The sequence below is a fragment of the Syzygium oleosum genome, unplaced genomic scaffold (genome assembly GCF_021117445.2).
Source record: "Syzygium oleosum isolate NSW1041296 unplaced genomic scaffold, Sole_v2.1 Sole_v2.47, whole genome shotgun sequence".
In the NCBI taxonomy this organism is placed as follows: domain Eukaryota; kingdom Viridiplantae; phylum Streptophyta; class Magnoliopsida; order Myrtales; family Myrtaceae; genus Syzygium; species Syzygium oleosum.
The window spans coordinates 1151868-1172878 of NW_026607531.1; the positions used below are offsets into that span (position 1 = coordinate 1151868).

Consider the following 21011-nt stretch of genomic DNA (forward strand, 5'->3'; position numbering starts at 1 on the left):
TAACCACGAAACAGAAGAGCGAATTCACATATGAATGTAGTGCACAGCATACAAAGAACAAAGACACAGATACATGTTCCCCACCTCATCATAACACAAGGATTTTCCATCTCTCTACAGATTCCACATTCCATGAACTTTCGAACACACGCATGACAAAAGCAAATCCTCCACCACCATGTGACTTTATCACAATCTCCTTCCAAATCTCTCTCTCTCTCTCTTCTTTTTGTTTTCTCTCAGCAGAGAACAAATAGAAGGAGGGCATTAATAAATTATGAAAATAGACTAAGGGTTGCTCTTGAATGATCCGAGGGCTTTAACTGCTCCTGCCCTCAATATGAACTGGTGGTAGAAAGCTGCAATGGCTGCCCCAATGAATGGTCCTACCCAGAAGATCCACAGAAACCCAACAAAAACAAAAGGGGCATTATCAGTGAACTGTAGTGATATGGGGGAAAATAGTAAATCTGTTTTTCTTTCTGAAAAATAAAAGAAAGAGGTAATTGAGCAATGAATTAATTAACCTGATCATCCAGCCTTATCCTTATTGTACATAACAGCAGCACCGATACTTCTCACCGGGTCGATACCGGTTCTAGTGATGCAAATGGTGGCCAAGTGAACCATAAACACCGTGCATTCGATTGGCAGAGAAGCCAAAACCCTTTCCAAGATTCATCCCATATAATAGACACACATCATAAGAAACAATTGTTCATGTTTGGGACAATCTTGAGATCCTCAGGTGCCTTTGTACTCTGCATCTCCTCCTGAATTAGTTCCTTCTTACGACGCACCTACAATAGCATGTTGCAGACAGCTCCTGCATACCCATAGCTGTCTGCGACATGCTATGGCAGGTGCTTGTAAGGAGGAGCTAATACGGAGGAGGTGCAAAGTATGAAGGCATCCGATGAGCTGATGAGCCAAAGAAGCTACATATGGTGGTGCGGATGGTGCACAGCTCGCTCCCAATTTCTACAACAGCACAAGCACAGCATTGTTCAGAATCCACTACAGAATGATCACGGTAAATGCTCGTGATGATATTCTATACTAAACGAATTTGGTACTTACCACATTTGTGTAATGTAATATCAAGCGTGCTTCTCCAGCATATCTAGAATCAGAGAAAAAAAAGGCACTTTAATCAAGACAATCAAAACCTTTCTTTCTAGAGGGTAGCAATGCAAATGCTAAGTGACAGCTGTCCTACTTCACAATTTGATGCCACGGAGATAGACTGGGGGTATCTGATTGGTAGATATGTTATACACGTATAAAGGACTAGCTGAGGAGAGGAGAATCTGTTAGAAAATCCATCATATGCATCAGAACTTGTATGGAAGAAAGAATGAGACAGAAGAATCCCCCAACACTTTCATGTTTATCCAGGAGAGTGTTACTCAGATTAGCATTGTTGTGTGCCTAGTCATACCATCCTGCACGTCTTCTGCCTCAGCGGGAGGCTAAGTGGTCAGTTTGCCTATATCGTTCTACGAAACAAAACATGTGAACAGTACTACCAAGAAACTCACATTATATTGCTGGGAACCCAAGTGAATTAAAAGAAATCACACCACTATTCTTACAAGAAGGTCATCTTATATACTACATCTGCCGACATTTTTTTTTTTGTATTTTGCTTTTAAACCCGATACATAATTCTACGAGCACAAGAAAAGAGGAATAAACTCAACGGATCGCATCTGCCCGTTTTTAGTCTGAAAAGGCCAGGCCGTATGATCGACCCTCTGGGAAAGAACCTTAATGGAGCCGAACCCTGGAGACCATGGAAAACACAACTAAGATAAGGAACACTAGCCATTCGCACAGTTTTCTCAATTAGCTCAACGCCAGAAACTACACCCATCAAAACCCTAGAACAAAACTCCATATCTGATCTCCTTATCCAGATCTGAACAGGGAAAGAGGTGATTGCGCAAACATTTGGCGGGAAATATAAGATTACCACTTACCAGAGCGCAAGTTCCGGTGCGAAACTTGGTGCTGCTGGAGGGCGACGGCGGAGGCAGCAGCAATGCGCCGGAGAATGCAGCAGATCCGAGCTCGCCGGACAAAAACAACGAATCGGAGCCGCCGCCGACGAGCCTCCCGGAGGCCACGGCGGAGACGGCGTCGGCGACGGGCCGGAGAATGCAGCAGATTGGGAGCGAAGGCGAGAGAGACCGAGCGTCTTCTTCGTTCTTGACGAGAGGGGGGAAACCCAAGAATTTTGAAATATTATCCATCCCCGTGGGATCCACCGCTGACGGCTCCACGTGTCAGGGCTCCACCGTGAGCGTCTTCTTCATTCTTGATGGTTTATCTTGTCGGTATTACAAAAGATTTCGACTTTTTTCATTTACCATACCAGCAAGAAACTAAATAGAGGGAAAAAAAAATTGCAAATTTCTGCTGTACGATTTTCAACTTCAAAACTTTTCTCTATAATTCGTCTGAAATGAGCATATCCTTTGTAAAATTGTATTAATTAATAAATAATTGAGCAAATAAAATGTCATCCCAAACTTCTCCGTCAGCCATAGATAGTAAAAACTTAGCCTATTAACATATATTGAGTACTAATTAAAGCTGATAGTATAACATATTCCGCAATTCTTCTCAATTAGAGATACCTTTCTCAACTCTTTACCTACAGTGGTAGTACTCCGACGAGAACGTATTTTATGTATCTATTGAATTAGCGGTGTGGAGGATTTAGTGAAACATAATTTACTACAGTGATTAAATGTTACAGCAATTTACAAATTCGTCTCTAAATCTTATATTGTGTCAACTCTTCTCAGTGATGCGCAAGATAGCAATTGCCTACAACATACTCATATAAAGGGACATACATACTACAGCATTAGTTATGATGTCATGGAAGTGGCTGAGAAGATGGTGTAGACTATCACGAATGTGCCGATGATCTCCGTGCCCAGCCCAACGAGAGTCTTGTACATGGCGGCAAGCACATTGGCTTCGCCGCCGTACTGTTCGTAGCATAACTTCTGGAAGAGCTTGACTAGGGCGAAACCACATATGGCCCCCAAGCGCTGAGCCAACATGCACATTATGGCTCGCACCATTGATATCTTCCGCGCTAAGAGCAGCCCGAATGTCACCATCAGGTTGATGTGACCACCTAAGTCATTCATCAATCAAATCAAAGTAGAAATTTAAAAGAAAACGATCGCCTGATTTGAAAGGTCGAAATATATCACTTGATTATGAAAAATAGACTGATGGATCACTTAAGATTCCGACGGTGCAGTAGACAAGGATGAAGATCATGCCGCCGAAGGCCTGGGAGATCCATGCATCGAGTCGACACCAACCTTTTTGGGGTCGGTCTGGCTATTGTACCCGATCACCGTCAGCACCGTGATATAGAGGAAGAGGAGGGTGGTGATGACCTCGGCGATGAGCGCTTGCCCAGCTCCAACGGGTCTATTAGTGGTGCCGGAGGCAGGTCAGGGTATTCCTTGGCCGAGAATGAGCCATGCTTTGCCACTTCCTTCATCATGCTCGTGTTCATGGCGACTGAGAGAGAGAGAGAAGAGAGATTTGATAGGGGTGTGTAGAGTTTTTCTTTTTTCTTTTGATTCTATTTGAGTAATGTTAATTTCATCGAAATTTATATGTCAAGTAAAACAACAAATGATGTTGAATACTTGAAGCTTATTCATAATATAACATATTATCGTTCAATGAATTAATCTTTTATGCCATTCTCAATACGCCTACCCTTAACCCTCATTTAGTTGATTACTTTCTGCGTAAATCAGTTTTGTGATCTCATAGAGTTTGTTAGAAATATACTCATAATCAAAATAACGAGATTATGATATGAGCGATTCAGAATTAAACAATATATTTCTAACAGAATTATTCAATTATGCCTGCGTGAAATATTTGACACATATTTTTCTTTGAGTTTAATCATGATATTCTCCTTTGCATTCATCTGCAAGTGTTATTACATTTAGAACAATTTGTAGAATCATTTGATTGCGCGTTTCAGAAATGTAATAAATGACAATTAAATTATCTAACTTTGTTTGTATAAATAACAATCAAATTCTCTCTCTCTCTCTCTCTCTCTCTCTCTCTCTCTCTCTCTCTCTCTCTCTCTCTCTCTCTCTCTCTCTCTCTCTCTCTCTTATTTTGCTGCCGTGATCTTGATCCGTTAAGTCATTAGACAGCATTATTAAGCTTAATTTGTAATTGCCTGCGCATAGATGTTAAAGATGGACCATAGGATCGAGTTTCGTAACCTTTTTCCGTGTAGTTTTCTCGCAAAATTTAGGAAGCACCATGAAAAGAAATGAAAAAACCGGTCAATTCGGCGCGAGATCGCTTTTATCTTGCGAGTGATTTTCACTTGCTTCATCAAACTTCAGGTTGCCATCACCCGATCCATCAATCAAATTCGCTAATTGCGTGGGTTCTTTGTTAGTTTTCGTGCGCGACGCCTTTGCCAACGGGAGCTAGGCAGCTCGGAAGAAGCTAAACGTTCGTCTTCTGATAAAATAACAAGGTTCATGCATGCAGTGAAAATCGATTTCTTATGTGTACGTGCCACGTTATCTTTTGTCTTGGGGCAACTTCTGTGTATATTCAGATTCGTGAGCAGATGTGTAAATGCTATCGGCTGTGAATATCTTTAGCAGGCTTTAACGATCTGTGTTGCTCGTGAAGTCTCAACTTTGAGTTCAGGCTAGAAATCTGTCGTCACCGGCTCCATAAATAGCAAAATCTATGATGTTCCTCCTCTAGTGATGGTGAATACAACGTCCCTAATTAAACCACACGATCAAGGGTACCAAGTTACATGTCGAGCTCACTCATTTTGCAGTCTTGAATATTAAAGCACCAATGTAGAATGTATCATCTTATCGAGCTAGGGAAAAAAACTAATCTCTCTAGTACCCCTTCGCCCAAAGACATTATTGATGCAACAACATGTAATAAATCCAATTTCCATAACTTTCCTTAATGCTCAAATCATGCATTCGCACTTCTTTATATAGTGTCCGACCACATATTCTAGTAGGTGTCACGCTAATTGATGCATCCCTAAGTGATCAATTAGACTCAAATTTTTGCTGAAGAGGTGCATGCAGAGCTGCAGGAGGCTAGCAATTCCATTAACAAGTTGTTAGATCTCAACATGGAGATATCATCTTTTCCATAATTCTTTAGGTAATGTCACTGTGTTTTTACACAATATCTAGATGTTAAACATAACTAATGAGTCTTTTTCTTCCCTGGTTTTGAACCGAACATCTATATCGACTTAAATCGTAAAAAAAAAAATGAATAGCTTGATGCGATCATAGAAATAAACTGATCTAACAAAGTTGAACAGAAACCACGCCTAAGCATGCAGATAAATCATGTTCATCCATGGGCCGGTCCATTGCAATTTTTTTTTTTGTTTTAGGGCAAGCATAAACACTTTTGCTCCGGTGTTAGTGCCGTCGTGATTAATAAAGGCCGCCAATTTTAGATTTCTCTATAGTTTTATTTTGGAAGCGAAATGGTTTATGTGGGTCAAATTGTGCTAACAAAGCCTTTAACTTCGTGAAAAAAAAAGAAAGAAAAGAAAAATAAAAAGTTCAGCCCCGAGTTGATCGTACATGTGGATAAGTCTCCGGGTCGATTATTATTTACACTGATGATCTGCCGATGACACTGACAAAGATGCATGCCTCGATCACCCGAAACACGCACACGATTTCAACACCTCGAGCGGGCAAACATAACGAATCTCTCCAACTTCTTCCACGTTCGGAAAGGAAAATGGGGAGTGAAGCTTATTCGAATGGACTTGTCAGATAATTGGGATGGGATATGTGCACTGAAAGTCCTAAAATTTATCACGAAAGTACAATTGAGTCTTAAAACTCACAAAAAGTGCAATCAAAAACTAAAATTTGTTAGAATGGTGCAATCGAATCCTTCCGTTAACTCTGTCTTATTTGGCTAATGGTAAATATTGACGTAGCTTTTTTTTAATATTTTCTCTCTTCCACGTGGCAATGACATGCTTAAAACATGGTATACAAAGCTAAACAATGTCATTTTGGTCCAAATCTAATTTTTAATATAGGCGATGGTGGGGCAACGACGGCAAGGGCTGCAAAGCCCTCGCCACCTAGTTCTCTTTCTCCTTATTTATTTATTTATTTAAAATTTAATTTAAATAAAAATTGTATAAAAAGTCAGATTTGGACCAAAATAACATTGTTTTAGCCATGTCATCACCACGTAGAAGAGAGAAAAGAAAAAAAAGTCACATATGCATTTTCTGTCAATCAAGTTAGACGGAGTTAATAAAAGGATTTAATTGCACAAATTTTACAAGTTTTAGGACTTAATTGCACTTTTTTCAAGTTTTATGACTTGATTGCAATTTCGTGATAAGTTTTAGAATTTCCAGTGAATATATCACTTCCTTCTTGTTTTTTTTAGCTGAGCTGTGAGTGATATGTATGGGGTGGACGTCACAAGATTCTTTCTGAGTGTGTTTGGGATCATGCTGGAGTTGAGGATTCCGTGTTACCCTGCTCTCGGATCGCGTAAATCTCATACGAGGTATGTGAAATTTGATGATTGAAATGTGCCAAATCATGTTGTTATTCGCATGCATTCGAAACACCAGATGGAGTTCTTGCTGAGCTCGAATAACTTAAAAGAGTTCGAAACACTTTGCAGTTATGAGTTGGTTGCTTGTTTTCTCTTATATAAAGGCCGTGGGGTTTGGGGGATCCATAAACCCAGAAAGTTATGTGAAAGGTTCATCAGGAAATCCTATCCCCGCCCCCCAAAAGAATAAATTAAATAACAAGATAAAACAAAGACAATTGAGAACTGTACTTCGTAGCACAATCCTGTACTTCCTTGTAACGCAATTGAGAACTGCTTCTCTCCCTAATTTTAAGGTAAAGCACATCGGAACACTTTCAATAAAAAGTAGCAGTATCATATACCCACAACTTCAGACTTGCTAATGGCAACACTCAAATCTGGTAGTAAGCGTATTAGGTTAAGTTGCACAATAGGAACTGTCTGCTTCTGAAATTAGTATATACTACATACACATATAAGCAAATATAGTCGAAATTGAAGAAAGAAAATTTCCAGCAGTTAAGGACGCAGAAGAACTCGTAAGGCCAGCTGCTCCAGCATGTATCTCACTAACATATCACCATCTGACTGCAGAACCGGCGCGACCACATTATCTCTGGTGAAGGCAGTGACCTCGGCGGTGAAATCTGGCAACAACTTCATAGATTTCGAGAGGTAATAAAGAAATTGGTGAAGAACGAAGCAATGGTATCATTGTTGAAGCACTGGCCAAAATGAGATGTCGAAAGAGGTTCCTAACTATGACGGAGCATTCCAAGGATAACAGACCTTGAACTGTTCATCGAGCCTACAAGGACCATCCAGCGAAATCTTCCAAGTACACTGGGTGCATATATCCTGGTCTCTGCTTTGCACATATATATCAAACCATACAATTTGACCAGGCCATGCAAAGCTGCAAAAGAACAATGTCCTCCCGAAGAATCTGGGTACAAATTGAGAATTCCCAACTACCCTTTATATGATGGATTCCGAGATCATCGTTCTTGGATTCACAATGAACCGTTAGAGTTCCAGCCGGCACGTTGTTTTCGATTTTAACGTATGTCTTCATCCAAATACTTCCGACACAGCTACTTACGAATAAAGAACAAAGAAATATGATAGCTGATGTCTTCATCATCGTAGCGTACATTGGTCCGATTAAAACCTGGTCATGGCAAAATCATGAGTCATTTCAGAAAATGTCTTAGAGGCATTTCAACAAACAGCATGTGCGCATTGAGACTACTAAGATCTGGTCATGACAAAATCATGAGCTATTTCAGAAATATGTCCTAGAGGCATTTCAACAATCAACATGCATGCATTAAGACTACTAACATCTGGTCATGACAAAATCATGAGCTATTTCAGAAATATGTCATAGAGGCATTTCAACAAACAGCATGCGTGCATTGAGATTACTAAGATCTGGGTCATGACAAAATCATGAGCTATTTCAGAAATTGTCCTAGAGGCGTTTCAACAAACAGCATTCATGCATTGAGACTACTAAGTTCTGGTCTTGACAAAATCATGAGCTATTTCAGAAATATGTCCTAGAGGCATTTCAACAAACGGCATGCGTGCATTGAGATTACTAATATCTGGTCATCACAAAATCATGAGCAATTTCGGAAATATGCCCTAGAGGCATTTCAACAAACAGCGTGCGTGTGCATTGAGACTACTAATATCTGGTCATGGCATTGAAACCGTTTCTCATCTAAGATCAGTATTAGAACAACAATGTGTCACGAGTCATTTAGAGAAGACTAAGATAAACTCAGATTCTCAGTGATAATATATTCGAGCAACATGAACACATCTCGGTTTTGGTATATCACCGAAACAGGGGAGAGAGAACAGCAACGAAATAAATCACAAGAGTGTGATGAAGCCACGATTACTGACCGAATCAAGGAAGAGAACTTGGGTGTTCGTCCACAAAAGCTGCGATCCACGGTTCTCCGGGGTATCTCCGATGCCCCTTCAAATCTGGGGCTCGCTTGTGTCTCTCGAGCTCTCTTCCTCCAACCAAACGCGGTGTCAGAATGCTCTTAAGTGTCTTGCCGGTACAAGAGATGGGCGCTCCAAAGGAAATCTCCATTCCTCTTTGAGTTCAATTCTCACCTCAAGCTCTCAGTCTAACGTTTAGATGCCATTTTTTGGGACTTCAAAGACTGTATCAGACCTCTGCAGACCTATCGGTCTCTGAAGTCCAAAAATGGCATCTAAACGTTAGGATTTGAATTGGGCTAATTCGATCAGCCCTGCCCGCTCATCCATAGCGAACCAGAAAGAACGGGGGGTTGGAGAAGATGGAGTTGACAGACTCTAAAAACAGGACGGGACGGAGAGACACTGAGAGCGGAAAGCGGGAACCATAAAATGAAATGCCAACTGTGCACCGCAGTCAAATAATAAACTAATAAATCAATGCTCGTGAAGTTCTCTGTCATGTCGTGCCCCTCCCCTCAGCACACCACAGTCACAGAAGTAAATTTCTTGCAAAGTGGGTTTGCTTCCAATAACAAAGGCTATGGTTAGAATAAGTTACATTAAATAAGCTGTAAAATTTAAATACAAACCTGCATATTTTAGTCTAGTTTAAAAAGGTTTGCGAAACTCTTTCATTCTTAGTTAGATAGAATCGGTTAAATTAAAAATTAATAACCATTTAGAAGTGCTTTTAGATGTTATATCCTCTTTTTGATGTTCGACGAAACGATACTTGTTGATGAACGCGAAACGCATGGCAAAGTCTTGTCAGGTTGCCTCTGCCACGTAACAAGCATAGATGTGAAGCAAGATGCAGACATGGCGCGCACAGAATAAAAATTATCCATTTTGTGCATTTGCCTTTAGACCATTTATAATATAGGCTGAGTTCATTTCACGGAAAATAATTATCAGGATAACGTTTTTTCAAATTTTTCGGTGTTTAATGCTTCATGGCCCTTTTTGAGAGTCTTGAGCTAGCCTACTGCCCTTGAGATTCAAATAAATTAGCAGATTTGATTGTAAATGTCTCGAGATTTAAGGCCCTTCCACGTTATTGAGTTTTTTACCCACCATCTCCTCTATGGGAGATCTTGTGTTTTGATGTCCCTTACTTTAGAGGGCTAGTTGTTAAATGAAATGACAAGTCTCTGTTATGTCCCAAAAAAAAAAAAAAAAGACCCTCCAGCCCTACTCAAGTCTCTCCTCCTCATTTTTGTTCACCGTCTCAACTTCTCCATGAAGCCTTCACAATCGCAAGAATTTGAGCTCGAAAATTTCAGGAGGCCTTTGAAATTCTCTTTCCTCTTTGTAATGGCACACGATGAAGGAGACACTCTCGCTCTACTCAAGCCTCTCTTCCTCATCCTTCTTCGTCGACTCAACCTCTTGACGGAAGGCCTCGGTATCGCAAGAATTTGAGCTCAGAAATCTTAGGAAGCCTCCAAAATCGTCAGCTTAGCGCCTTCAAAGCTCCTTCTCTTCATAGGAACATTGCTTGTATGTCCGAATTTCATAAGCTAATTGTGCCCTAATTCCTCGATTTGGAGGTTAGGTTTAACGAACATAGCCATTTTGCCACGTCAGACATTATATAATAAATTAATGGCACATCATAATGCCACATCGGATTTTTGGGCTACACCTGTATTTGGAATTATACGGGGCCTTTGGGCTTTCTTTGCATTTAGCTCTTTTCTCGGGGTAAAAAAAAACTATTGAGGTCATACCATTCATAGCCTAAAAGATGACAGTCGAATATACAGAGAATGTTAATCTATATGTCTATAATAGGTACCATAATTGTTTGAGTGGCATTAGTTGAGCACCAATCAAACATACAGCACTATCGTCCCCAGCGATTATCTCTTATCAATTTGCAAAACAAAGAAATCTCAAGCAACACTAGTCCACGATCTTTCTTTAACCTAAAATCAGTTGATTTGGTCGAGGTTGTTGCTCATTAGAGACCCTTTTTCCTTTAAAAGGCTTATTACCTACTATTGATATTAATTATAGGATTTAGTACATGACCCGAGTAAATGAGTTCACTGTTTTAGTTTGCATAAACAACCATTCCTTTCATATGCCTATAAACCCTCGGTTATGTTAGGTTTCAAAACCTCGAATCTACCCATTCTAATCATGCAATGCTCACTCTAGATCTCTAAAGACTCCTTGGTTTTGACAAGCTAGGTATTGAGCTCAATAATAATAGGCCTGGAAAGAGGAAATAGCTTTAAATTGAGTGCCAAAATAAAAATGATTGTGAAGCATAGAAAAATCACTTAATATTTCTGGACGGTAGAGTAATGTAAGGATACTAAAAGAAAATTTAAGGGGAATTAGAGTGGACTGTTGACATGAGTAAATCAGAGTCTTGAAATTGAATGTTAACCTTACATTGTCCCCACAGGATTAAATGCAATTCAAAATGCGGCTGTAATTTCATCCACAGCATCATAAGCCCTGTATGAGCAATGTAGCTGCAATGTCAAGAATACGAGTCAATAAAATTTCCTCTTTTTTTTTTCAAGACAATTCAAAACGAAGTTGCACGAAGAAGATTGTAGAGGAGAAGCTAGGCGGTATGCAGACAATAGAGTTGCTACAAAGCATGTCTAAGATGTGTGGTAAGTTAGGGGTCCACAACTTCAATGTACCCCTAACCGATTATATGGCTTCCGTAAAGTCACCCTAGAGTTCTTGAAACCTCTAAACTAAACAATTCTGTTGTAGACAACTGTGGCAAGAGTCGACTTACAAATTCCTAAAAATCCCGATATGTCGACCACACATTTTCCTGTCAGAATTTGCCCTTCAATCGCTTGTCCATTCTCATGGTGAACACCAAGTTTCTTAACCATGGAAATGACCTCGCTTATGAGTTCATCATCCCTGCAAAACAGGAAAAGAAGGAAAGAGGAAGATGTGAAAAGGAACAACTGGTCGGATAATGCACCTGGAAAAAGAACAGATGCATTGACTCTCTTCTTTATTTAATTTCATACTAGATCACTAGTGTTGGAGTAATCAAAAGAAGCATCAACGTCTTGGTTTCGAGTTACCCGTTTTGGAATTTCTCCAATTCGCATCCTTGTATTCTTGAAACACTTTGCAGAGCCTTCTTCCACTTGTTTATAGTCACTGATTCCAACCCCCCGGCCGCATAGTTCCAGTCCCTGTCGCCACCGCCGCCTCCTCCTCCTCCGCCCGATCGCCGCCGCCGCCGCCTTTTCCTTCGCTGGATCGCCGCTGTCTTCTAGTCGTAAGTTTCTCCCTCTCATCTCCCGAGGAGATTGCTGCGTCCTGTCATTCCCGCTCTTTTCATGATCTCTCCTTCTCTGCTTGCTCCAGTCCCTGTCGCCGTCGCCCCCTCCTCCTCCTCCCGATCGCTGCCGCCGCCTCCTCCTCCGTTAGGTCGCCGCCATTTCCTTGGCATAAGTTTCTCCTTCTCATCTCCCGAGGAGGTTGCTGTGTCCTGTCTTTTTTCATGATTTCTCCTTATTTGCTTGCACCAATCCCTGTCATCGCCGCCGCCTCCTCCTCCGCCTGATCGTCGCCACTGCCGCCGCCTCTTCCTCCGCTAGGTCACCACGGAGTGTAAGTTTCTCCCTCTCATCTCTCGAGGAGGTTGCCGCGTCCTGTTATTCCTGCTCTTTTCATGATCTCTCCTTCTCTGCTTACTCCCTGTCGCCGCCGCTGTCTCCTCAGCGTAAGTTTCTCCCTCTCATCTTCGAGGAGGTTGCTGTGTCCTGTCTCATTTCATGATTTCTCCTTCTCTGCTTGCTCCAGTCCCTGTCGCCGCCACCGCCTCCTCTTCCGCCTGATCGCCGCCGCCGTCACCGCCTCCTCCTCCGCTAGGTCGCTACTGTCTGCTCAGCATAAGTTTCTCCCTCTCATCTCCCGAGGAGGTTGCTGCGTCCTGTCATTTTTGCTCTTTTCATGATCTCTCCTTCTCTGCTTGCTCAAGTCCTTGTCGCCGCCGCCACCTCCTCCTCCGTTAGGTCACCGCCGTCTCCTCAGCATAAGTTTCTCCCTCTCATCTCCGAGGAGGTTGCTGCGTCCTGTCTCTTTTCATGATTTCTTTTTCTCTGCTTGGTCCAGTCCCTATTGCCATCGTCACCTCCTCCTTTACCCGATCGCCACTGCCACCGCTGCCTCCTCCTCCACTAGGTCGCCGCCGTCTCCTTAGGGTAAGTTTCTCCCTCTTATCTCCCAAGAAGGTTGTTGCGTCCTGTCATTCCCACTCTTTTCATGATCTCTCCTTCTTTGCTTCTCCAGTCCCTATTGCCGCCGTCTCCTCAGCATAAGTTTCTCCCTCTCATCTCTGAGGAGGTTTCTGTGTCCTGTCTCTTTTTATGATTTCTCTTTCTCTGCTTACTCTAGTCTCTATCGTCGTCGCCGCCTCCTCCTCTGCCCGATCGCCGCCACCACCTCCTCCTCCACTAGGTCGCCGCCATCTCCTCAGTGTAAGTTTCTCCCTCTCATCTCCCGAGGAAGTTGTTGCGTCCTGTCATTCCTGCTCTTTTCATGATCTCCCCTTCTCTACTTGCTCCAGTCCCTGTCGTCGTCGCCGCCGCCTCCTCCTCCTCCGCCCGATCGCTGCCATCTCCTCACCGTAAGTTTCTCCGTCTCATCTCTGAGGAGGTTGCTGCATCTTGTCTCTCTTCATGATTTTTCCTTCTCTGCTTGCTCTAGTCCCTGTCGCTGCCGCCGCCTCCTTTGCCGTCCAATCGCCGAAAAATGAGTGAAAACACGTTTGGTAATTTTCAAGGTTTTATCAACATAGTGTCCCGAATAAAGAAAGAGATTGAGATCTCAGTTGGTGCATCAGCTCATTGTCTCATCAGATTGAAGGTAGCTGCATTTATTAATGAGGGCTTTAGAGTATTCAATTGTGAATGTTATTTGGTAATTTTCCTTAATTCGTGTAGGGATACGAAACAATATTGAAGTTGGTCATCCCAAGTGCTGAGATGATGGACAACAAAATAGAGCGAGTAGGGCCTGAGGATTATGGAGCAGCCTTTTGACCTAGACGGTAAGAGCAGCTTTGGCAGCAGCTACAACACCTTTAGCCGCCTCTCCTTCGACGCGTGGCAGCTCGACCACTACCATGGCCACGGCTCCGCCTACAACACCGAGGCTCACCGGTCCTCCTCCCCCGTCGTGGCCCACCGGCCCTCCTCCGCCTTAATCCACCGCAGCCCGAGGCTTGGATTTCGCGACTACCGGCTCCACAGCTGCATATGATCCGGTGCCATCAGCACCATCTACCTCTATAACCGCAATGGGGCCTCCGATGACGGAGAGCCATTTTACGCGATGAAAATGGTTGACAAGCAGGTGGCGGAGAAGAAGAAGGAGAGCCGGAGGGTGGAGATAGAGTGGAGGATCCTCAAGATGGTGCACCACCCGTTCCTGCCCACGCTCTACGCTGAGTTCGAGGTCTCCCACTTCTCGTGCATTGTCATGGAGCTATGCTCTGGCGGCGACCTCCACTCCCTCCTCCACAAGCAACCTAACAAGTGCTTCTCTCTCGCCGCCACGAGGTACCCCACATTCCCTCTCCAGTCACTGTGTTTGTCCTTTTCTTTCTTTTTTTATTTCAAGAATGTTTTCTCTCTGGTTAACTTCTGCAGTTTTCTCAACGGGTGACCATGGAGTTCTTTCTTCATTCCACGAACCCTTTACATTTTTTCACGTCATGTTGTTTCTAGATCTGTCAAATGGGTGGGTCGGGTCGAGTCGGGTCATAAATGGTCTAACTCAAATTGACCCATTAACCCGTTTATGATCCATTTTATGTGCAATGCAATTTTCTTAACCCATACCCGATCATACCCATATTGCTAAAACACTTTCATTTTTAATTAAATTTAGGAAAATTCATACCCAAACTGAGATGTGAGCGCGGAGTGAGTGAGCGCAAGATTGAGTAAGGGCGAGAGAGATGAGTTGAGTTTAAATAAATTGTAAACTCATTTATGACCAATTTACGACCCATTTAACACCAATATTAGACTTATACCCATTTATAACCCATTTACTAAATATAACTAACTCATTTATGACCTATTTACTAATATATGGGTTAAGAAATGAGTTTATGACCCATTTTGATAGGTCTAGTTGTTTCGCTTCTCTACATGGTGTGATTCTATATGTTTTGTTCTCATATGCTTTTTTCCCTTTGAGAGGTTACCATATTTTCGCGAGGTACCCCACATTCCCTCTCCAGTCACTGTGTTTGTCCTTTTCTTTCTTTTCTATTGCAAGAATGTTTTCTCTCTAGTTAACTTCTTCAGTTTTCTCAACGGGTGACCATAGAGTTCTTTCAAGAGTGTTTTTTATTTCAAGAATGTTTTTTCTCTTTGGTTAACTTTCTCAATTTTCTCAATGGGTGACCATGGAGTTCTTTATCCAACCAAAAAAAAAACCATGGAGTTCTTTCTTCATTCCACGAACCCTTTACATTTTTTCAGGTTATGTTGTTTCGCTTCTCTGCATGGTGTGATTCTCCATGTTTTGTTCTCATCTGCTTTTTTCCCTTTGAGAGGTTACCATATTTTCTGCTTCTGCTGCAATTAGTGATCTTCCATGGATCCTTTTCTTTTAATCGGGTTTTAATTATAATTTCAAAAACAGAAAAAAAAAAGAAGAAGGAAAATGAGCCTCGCTTTCGGTGTTTCTTTTTTGTGGTTTGAAGCTAAACCTGTTAAATGGGTGGGACGGGTCGGGTTTGGATCGGGTCATAAATGGTTCGACCCAAATTGACCCATTAACCCATTTATGACCCATTTATGCGTAATGCAATTTTCTTAACCCATACCTGACTCGACCCATACTTAACCCATACCCAATCAGACCCATATTGCTAAAATACTTCCATATTTAATTAAATCTAGGAAAATTCATACCCAAACCGAGATGAGAGTGCGAAGTGAGTGAGCGCAAGGTTGAATAAGGGTGAGAGGTGAGTTGAGTTTAAATCAGTTGTAAACTCGCTTATGACCCATTTACGACCCATTTATGACCCATTTAATACTAATATTAGATTTCTACCCATTTATGACCCATTTAATAAATATAACTAATCAATTTATGACCCATTTACTAATATATGGGTTAAGAAATGAGTTTTATGACCCATTTTGATAGGTCTATTTGAAGCTCAGACATTCACGAATTTTTTTTTTTAGTTAGAAGATATTCCCGGATTATATACCTGACAATAGCAAGATTATGGTCAGAAGATATTCCCGGATTACCTTTTCGGAAAAAATAATGTAATTCATTTTACTGTAAATAAATTAATAAGAGATTAAGTAGTGAGAAAATAAAAAAAAGATTATTTTTTTGGGGGGGGGGGTGGGGTTTTGGTTTTTTCAGGTTTTATGCGGCGGAAGTGCTGGTGGTGCTAGAGTACCTCCACATGCTTGGGGTCATCCACAGGGACCTAAAGCTCGAGAACGTGTTAGTCAGATCGGACGGTCATATGATGCTCTCTGACTTTGACCTCTCCCTATGCTCCGCCGTTATATCCCCATCGACGAATCTGGACCCCTCCTTCGCCTTGCCTACGCCCTCCCGGTACGACCCGCGTCCGCAGACGATCCCTCCTTCCCCTTCACCGTTCTCCTATCTCCCCAGCCTCAACCAGCCCTTTTGGTCGTGCAAGAACCAGAACCTCGCCCCGAGCAATCTGGTGTTCGTGGCCGAGCCGGTCGATGCCCGGTCGTAGTCCTTCGTCGGGACCCATGAGTACATGGCACCAGAGATGGCCTCCGGCGGGTCCCACGGCAACGCCGTCAACTTTGGGCTCTTGGGATCTTCATCTACGAGATGGTCTACGGCCGCACACCTTTCGCTGACACGTCGAATGAGATCACGCTCCGCAACGACCCATGAGCTCTACACCCGCGACCTCATCGCCGGGCTGCTCTGCAAGGACCCGGCCCGTAGGCTCGGGTCGAGGCGCGGGTCCGCCGACCTCAAGAAGCATCCCTTCTATGAGGGCCTGAATTTCGCCCTCGTCCGGTCATTGACGCTGCCTCGGCTTGAGGCTGAGGCGGCGGTGACTTTCAAACAGCCTTCGATTTCTGAGCAGGAAGGAAGAGAGGTTGAATTTCGGCCACGTGTCCAGCTAGACCTGGCAGTTTGGTAGCGTACATTTGTTTTCCTTATTATTAATACTATCTTGAGAAAATACTAGATACTACTATGATTCCACCGTGGCAAAATAAGAGTGCCCTCCGTGCGACACATGTCAGAGGATCCCACCCGGTCAGACACTTCTAATTTTGAAAATATAATGCCTCTTGATCAACCCTCGGCACTCTCGTGCCCCAACCCCTCTCTCTCTCCTCCCGACTCAGAACGTGTGCTCCCTCCAACTCATAGGATAAAGGGAAACTAGCATTTTTGTACTCCTCCGAACCAAACCTCATAGGATAAAGGGAATATTTAAACCCTACAAATCCACATGCACCAAAATTGCACGAAACGAAAATGTGGTCTCAAACCGGCATAAGAGAGAAGGTCATGCATTTAGACCTATGAACGCCGCACTCGCAATCCTTTAAACATCCAAAAAATTCAACACCCACGCCACTTTACCCAAGCACAACCTAGCAAAAATAACCATAGATTTACATCGGCGCAAACCAAAACAGCGAACAGAGAAATAGGAGACTTTTCAAGTACCGGCAATAGAGAGAAGGCCAGAGGAGGTTGTGGTTGGCTAGCCAGTCGTAGAAGACGGGGACGAGGGACTTCCACCGGGCGTACTTCTCGTCGACCACGTACTACTGCTGCGACCTCTTCTCCTTGGCCACCATTGATGACGACGACAAAGACTTGGCCGCCGCCGCCGGCTGAGGCTGTTGGTGGTCTTTGGCTACGGCTTCGCCTTCTGCCATCGCTTCTTCAGGGCTTGTGGCACACAAAGCGTCGAGGCGGAGGCTAGGGCTAAGGCATGGCGGACGTGGAGGCGTCGGCAAGGGTTGGGCGGAGGCGTCGGCTTTGGCGTCGATGTCGGCATCGGAGGGGGTGTCGAAGGAGTCAGAGGGAGTGCAAGTTCTCAGAGTACAGAAGGAGTCGGCGTCGGAGGCAGCGCGTCTGGGAGGAGAGAGAGGTTGGGAGCACGAGCGCTTAGAGGAGCGTTGGCGTCGGCGTCGGCATCGGAGGCGGAGGCATCAAAAGAGTCGAAGGGAGCGCACGTTTTGAGTCGGGAGGAGAGAGAGAGGGGTTGGGGCGCAAGAGTGTTGAGGGTTAATCAAGAGGCGCTATATTTTCAAAATTAGAGGTGTTTGACCGGGTGGGACCCTCCGACATGTGTCGCACAGAGAGGCACTCTTATTTTGCCACTCTTATTTTGCCACGGTGAAATCAGAGTGGTACCCAATATTTTCTCATGCAGAGGACTTTCTCTCATGTTCGCTTGGTCTAAAGTTAGTTAGGCACGTATTTCGTACACATGATAACCCCTATAAGACATGGACAACCTACTTTCTAAGGCTAAGATAATATTAACAATGAGGAAAACAAATGTACGCTACCAAACTGCCAGGTCTAGCTGGACACGTGGCCGAAATTCAACTGCTCTTCATTCCTGCTCAGAAATCGAAGGATGTTTGAAAGTTGCTGCCGCCGTCATTCACCGCCGCCTTAACCTCAAGCCGGGGCGGCTTCAACGACCGGACGAGGGCAAAATTCAGGTCCTCGAAGAAGGGATGCTTCTTGACGTCGGCGGACCGGCATCGAAACCCGAGCCTACAGGCCGAGTCCTTGTAGAGTAGCCTGGCGATGAGGTTGCGGGTTTGGAGCTCATGGGCTGTGGCGGGCGCGTTGGGGCTGGGGAAGGCGAGGGGCTTATGGACGATGTTGCGGAGCGTGACCTCATTCAACACGCCGGCGAAGGGCGTGCGGCCGTAGACCATCTCATAGATGAAGATCCCAAGAGCCTACTAGTCAACGGCATTGCTATGGGACCCGCCGGAGGCCATCTTTTGCGCCATGTACTCATGGGTCCCGACGAAGGAATGCGATCGGGCGCTGACCGGCTCGGCCACAAACACCCGATTGCTCGGGGCGAGGTTCTGGTTCTTGCACAATCGGAAGGGTTGGTTGAGGCAGGAAAGACAAGAGAACGGCAAAGGGGAAGGAGGGATCATCTGCGGACGCGGGTCGTATCGGGAGGGTGTGGGCAAGGTTGAGGGGGGGTCCGAAGTCGTCGATGGGGATACAATGGTGGAGCATAAGGAGAGGTCAAAGTCAGAGAGCATCATATGACCGTCCGATCTCACTAACACATTCTCGAGCTTTAGGTCCCTGTGGATGACCCCGAGCATGTGGAGGTACTCTAGCGCCACCAGCACTTCCGCCACATAAAACCTGGAAAAACCAAAACCCCACCCTCCCAAAAAGAAATTAATCTTTTTATTTTCTCACTACTTAATCTCTTATTAATTTATTTACAGTAAAATGAATTATATTATTTTTTCCAAAAAGGAAATAATCCGGGAATATCTTCTTACCATAATCCGGCTATTGTCAAGTACATAATCCAGGAATATCTGCTGACTAAAAAAAAAAGATCCATGAATGTCTGAGCTTCAAACCACAAAAATGAAACACTTAAAGCGAGGCTTCTTTTGCTTTTTCTTGCCGTTTTTAAAATTATAAATAAAACCCGATTAAAAGAAAAGAATCCATGGAAGGTCGCTAATTGCAGCAGAAGTAGAAAATATGGTAACCTCTCAAAGGGAAAAAAAACAGATGAGAACAAAACATGAAGAATCACACCATGCAGAGAAGCGAAACAACATAACGTGAAAAAATGTAAAGGGTTCGTGGAATGAAGAAAGAACTCCATGATTTTTTTTTTTTGGTCGGATAAAGAACATCATGGTCACCCGTTGAAAAAACTAAGGAAGTTAACCAAAGAGAAAAAATATTCTTAAAATAAAAACATTCTTGAAAGAACTCCATGGTCAGCCGTTGAGAAAACTGAGGAAGTTAACCAGAGAGAAAACATTCTTGCAATAAAAAAGAAAGAAAAGGACAAACACAGTGACTGGAGAGAGAATATAGGGTACCTCGCGAAAATATGGTAACCTCTCAAAGGGAAAAAAGCATATGAGAACAAAACATGGAGAATCACACCATGCAGAGAAGCGAAACAACTAGACCTGTCAAAATGGATCATAAACTCATTTCTTAACCCATATATTAGTAAATGGGTCATAAATAGGTTAGTTATATTTAGTAAATGAGTCATAAATTGGTTAGTTATATTTAGTAAATGGGTCATAAATGGGTATAAGTCTAATATTGGTGTTAAATGGGTCGTAAATGGGTTATAAATGAGTTTACAACTGATTAAAACTCAACTCATCTCTCTCGCCCTCACTCAATCTTGCGCTCTCATATCAGTTTGGGTATGAATTTTCCTATATTTAATTAAAAATGAAAGTGTTTTAGCAATATGGGTATAATCGGGTATGGGTTGGATATGGGCCGGATCGGGTATGGGTCAAGAAAATTGCATTGCACATAAATGGATCATAAACCGGTTAATGAGTCAATTTGAGTCGGACCATTTATGACCCGATCCAAACCCGACCCGACCCGACCCGACCTGACCCATTTGACAGGTCTAGTAACAACATAACGTGAAAAAATGTAAAGGGTTCGTGGAATGAAGAAAGAACTCCATGGTCACCCGTTGAGAAAACTGAGGAAGTTAACTAGAGAGAAAACATTCTCGAAATAAAAAAGAAAGAAAAAGACAAACACAGTGACTGGAGAGGGGATGTGGGGTACCTCGTGGGGGCGAGAGAGAAGCGCTTGTTGGGCTGCTTGTGGAGGAGGGAGTGGAGGTCGCCGCCGGAGCAAAACTCCATGACAATGCACAAGAAGTGGGAAACCTTGAACTCGGCGTAGAGCATGAGCAGAAACGGGTGGCCCACGATCTTGAGGATCCTTCGCTCCATCTCCACCCTCCGGCTCTTCTTCTTCTTCTCCGCCGCTTGCTTGTCAACCATTTTCATCGCATAAAATGGCTCTCCGTCGTCGGAGGCCCCGTCACGGCTACAGATGTGGATGGTGCTGACGGTGCCGGATCATATGCAGTGGAGGAGCCGGTAGTCGCGGAATCCAAGCCTCGGGCTGCAGCGAATCATGGCGGAGGAGGGCTGGTGGGCCACGGCAGCGGAGGAAGACCGGTGGGCCTCGGTGGCAGAGGCGGAGCCATGGCCATGGTGGTGGTCGAGCTGCCACGCATTGAAGGAGAGGCGGCTAAAGGTGTTGTAGCTGCTGCCAAAGCTGCTCTCACTGTCCGGGTCAAAAGGCTGCTCCAT

The 21011-nt window shown here is 43.7% G+C and overlaps 3 pseudogenes; 1 reads left to right on the forward strand and 2 right to left on the reverse strand.

The window, feature by feature from the left end:
• On the reverse strand, positions 1–3535 carry LOC115669529 (probable aquaporin PIP2-5; annotated as a pseudogene).
• Positions 3536–13665: 10130 nt separating this feature from the next.
• On the forward strand, positions 13666–17954 carry LOC130136636 (protein kinase PINOID-like; annotated as a pseudogene).
• Positions 17955–18266: 312 nt separating this feature from the next.
• Positions 18267–21011, reverse strand: LOC115668270 (protein kinase PINOID-like; annotated as a pseudogene).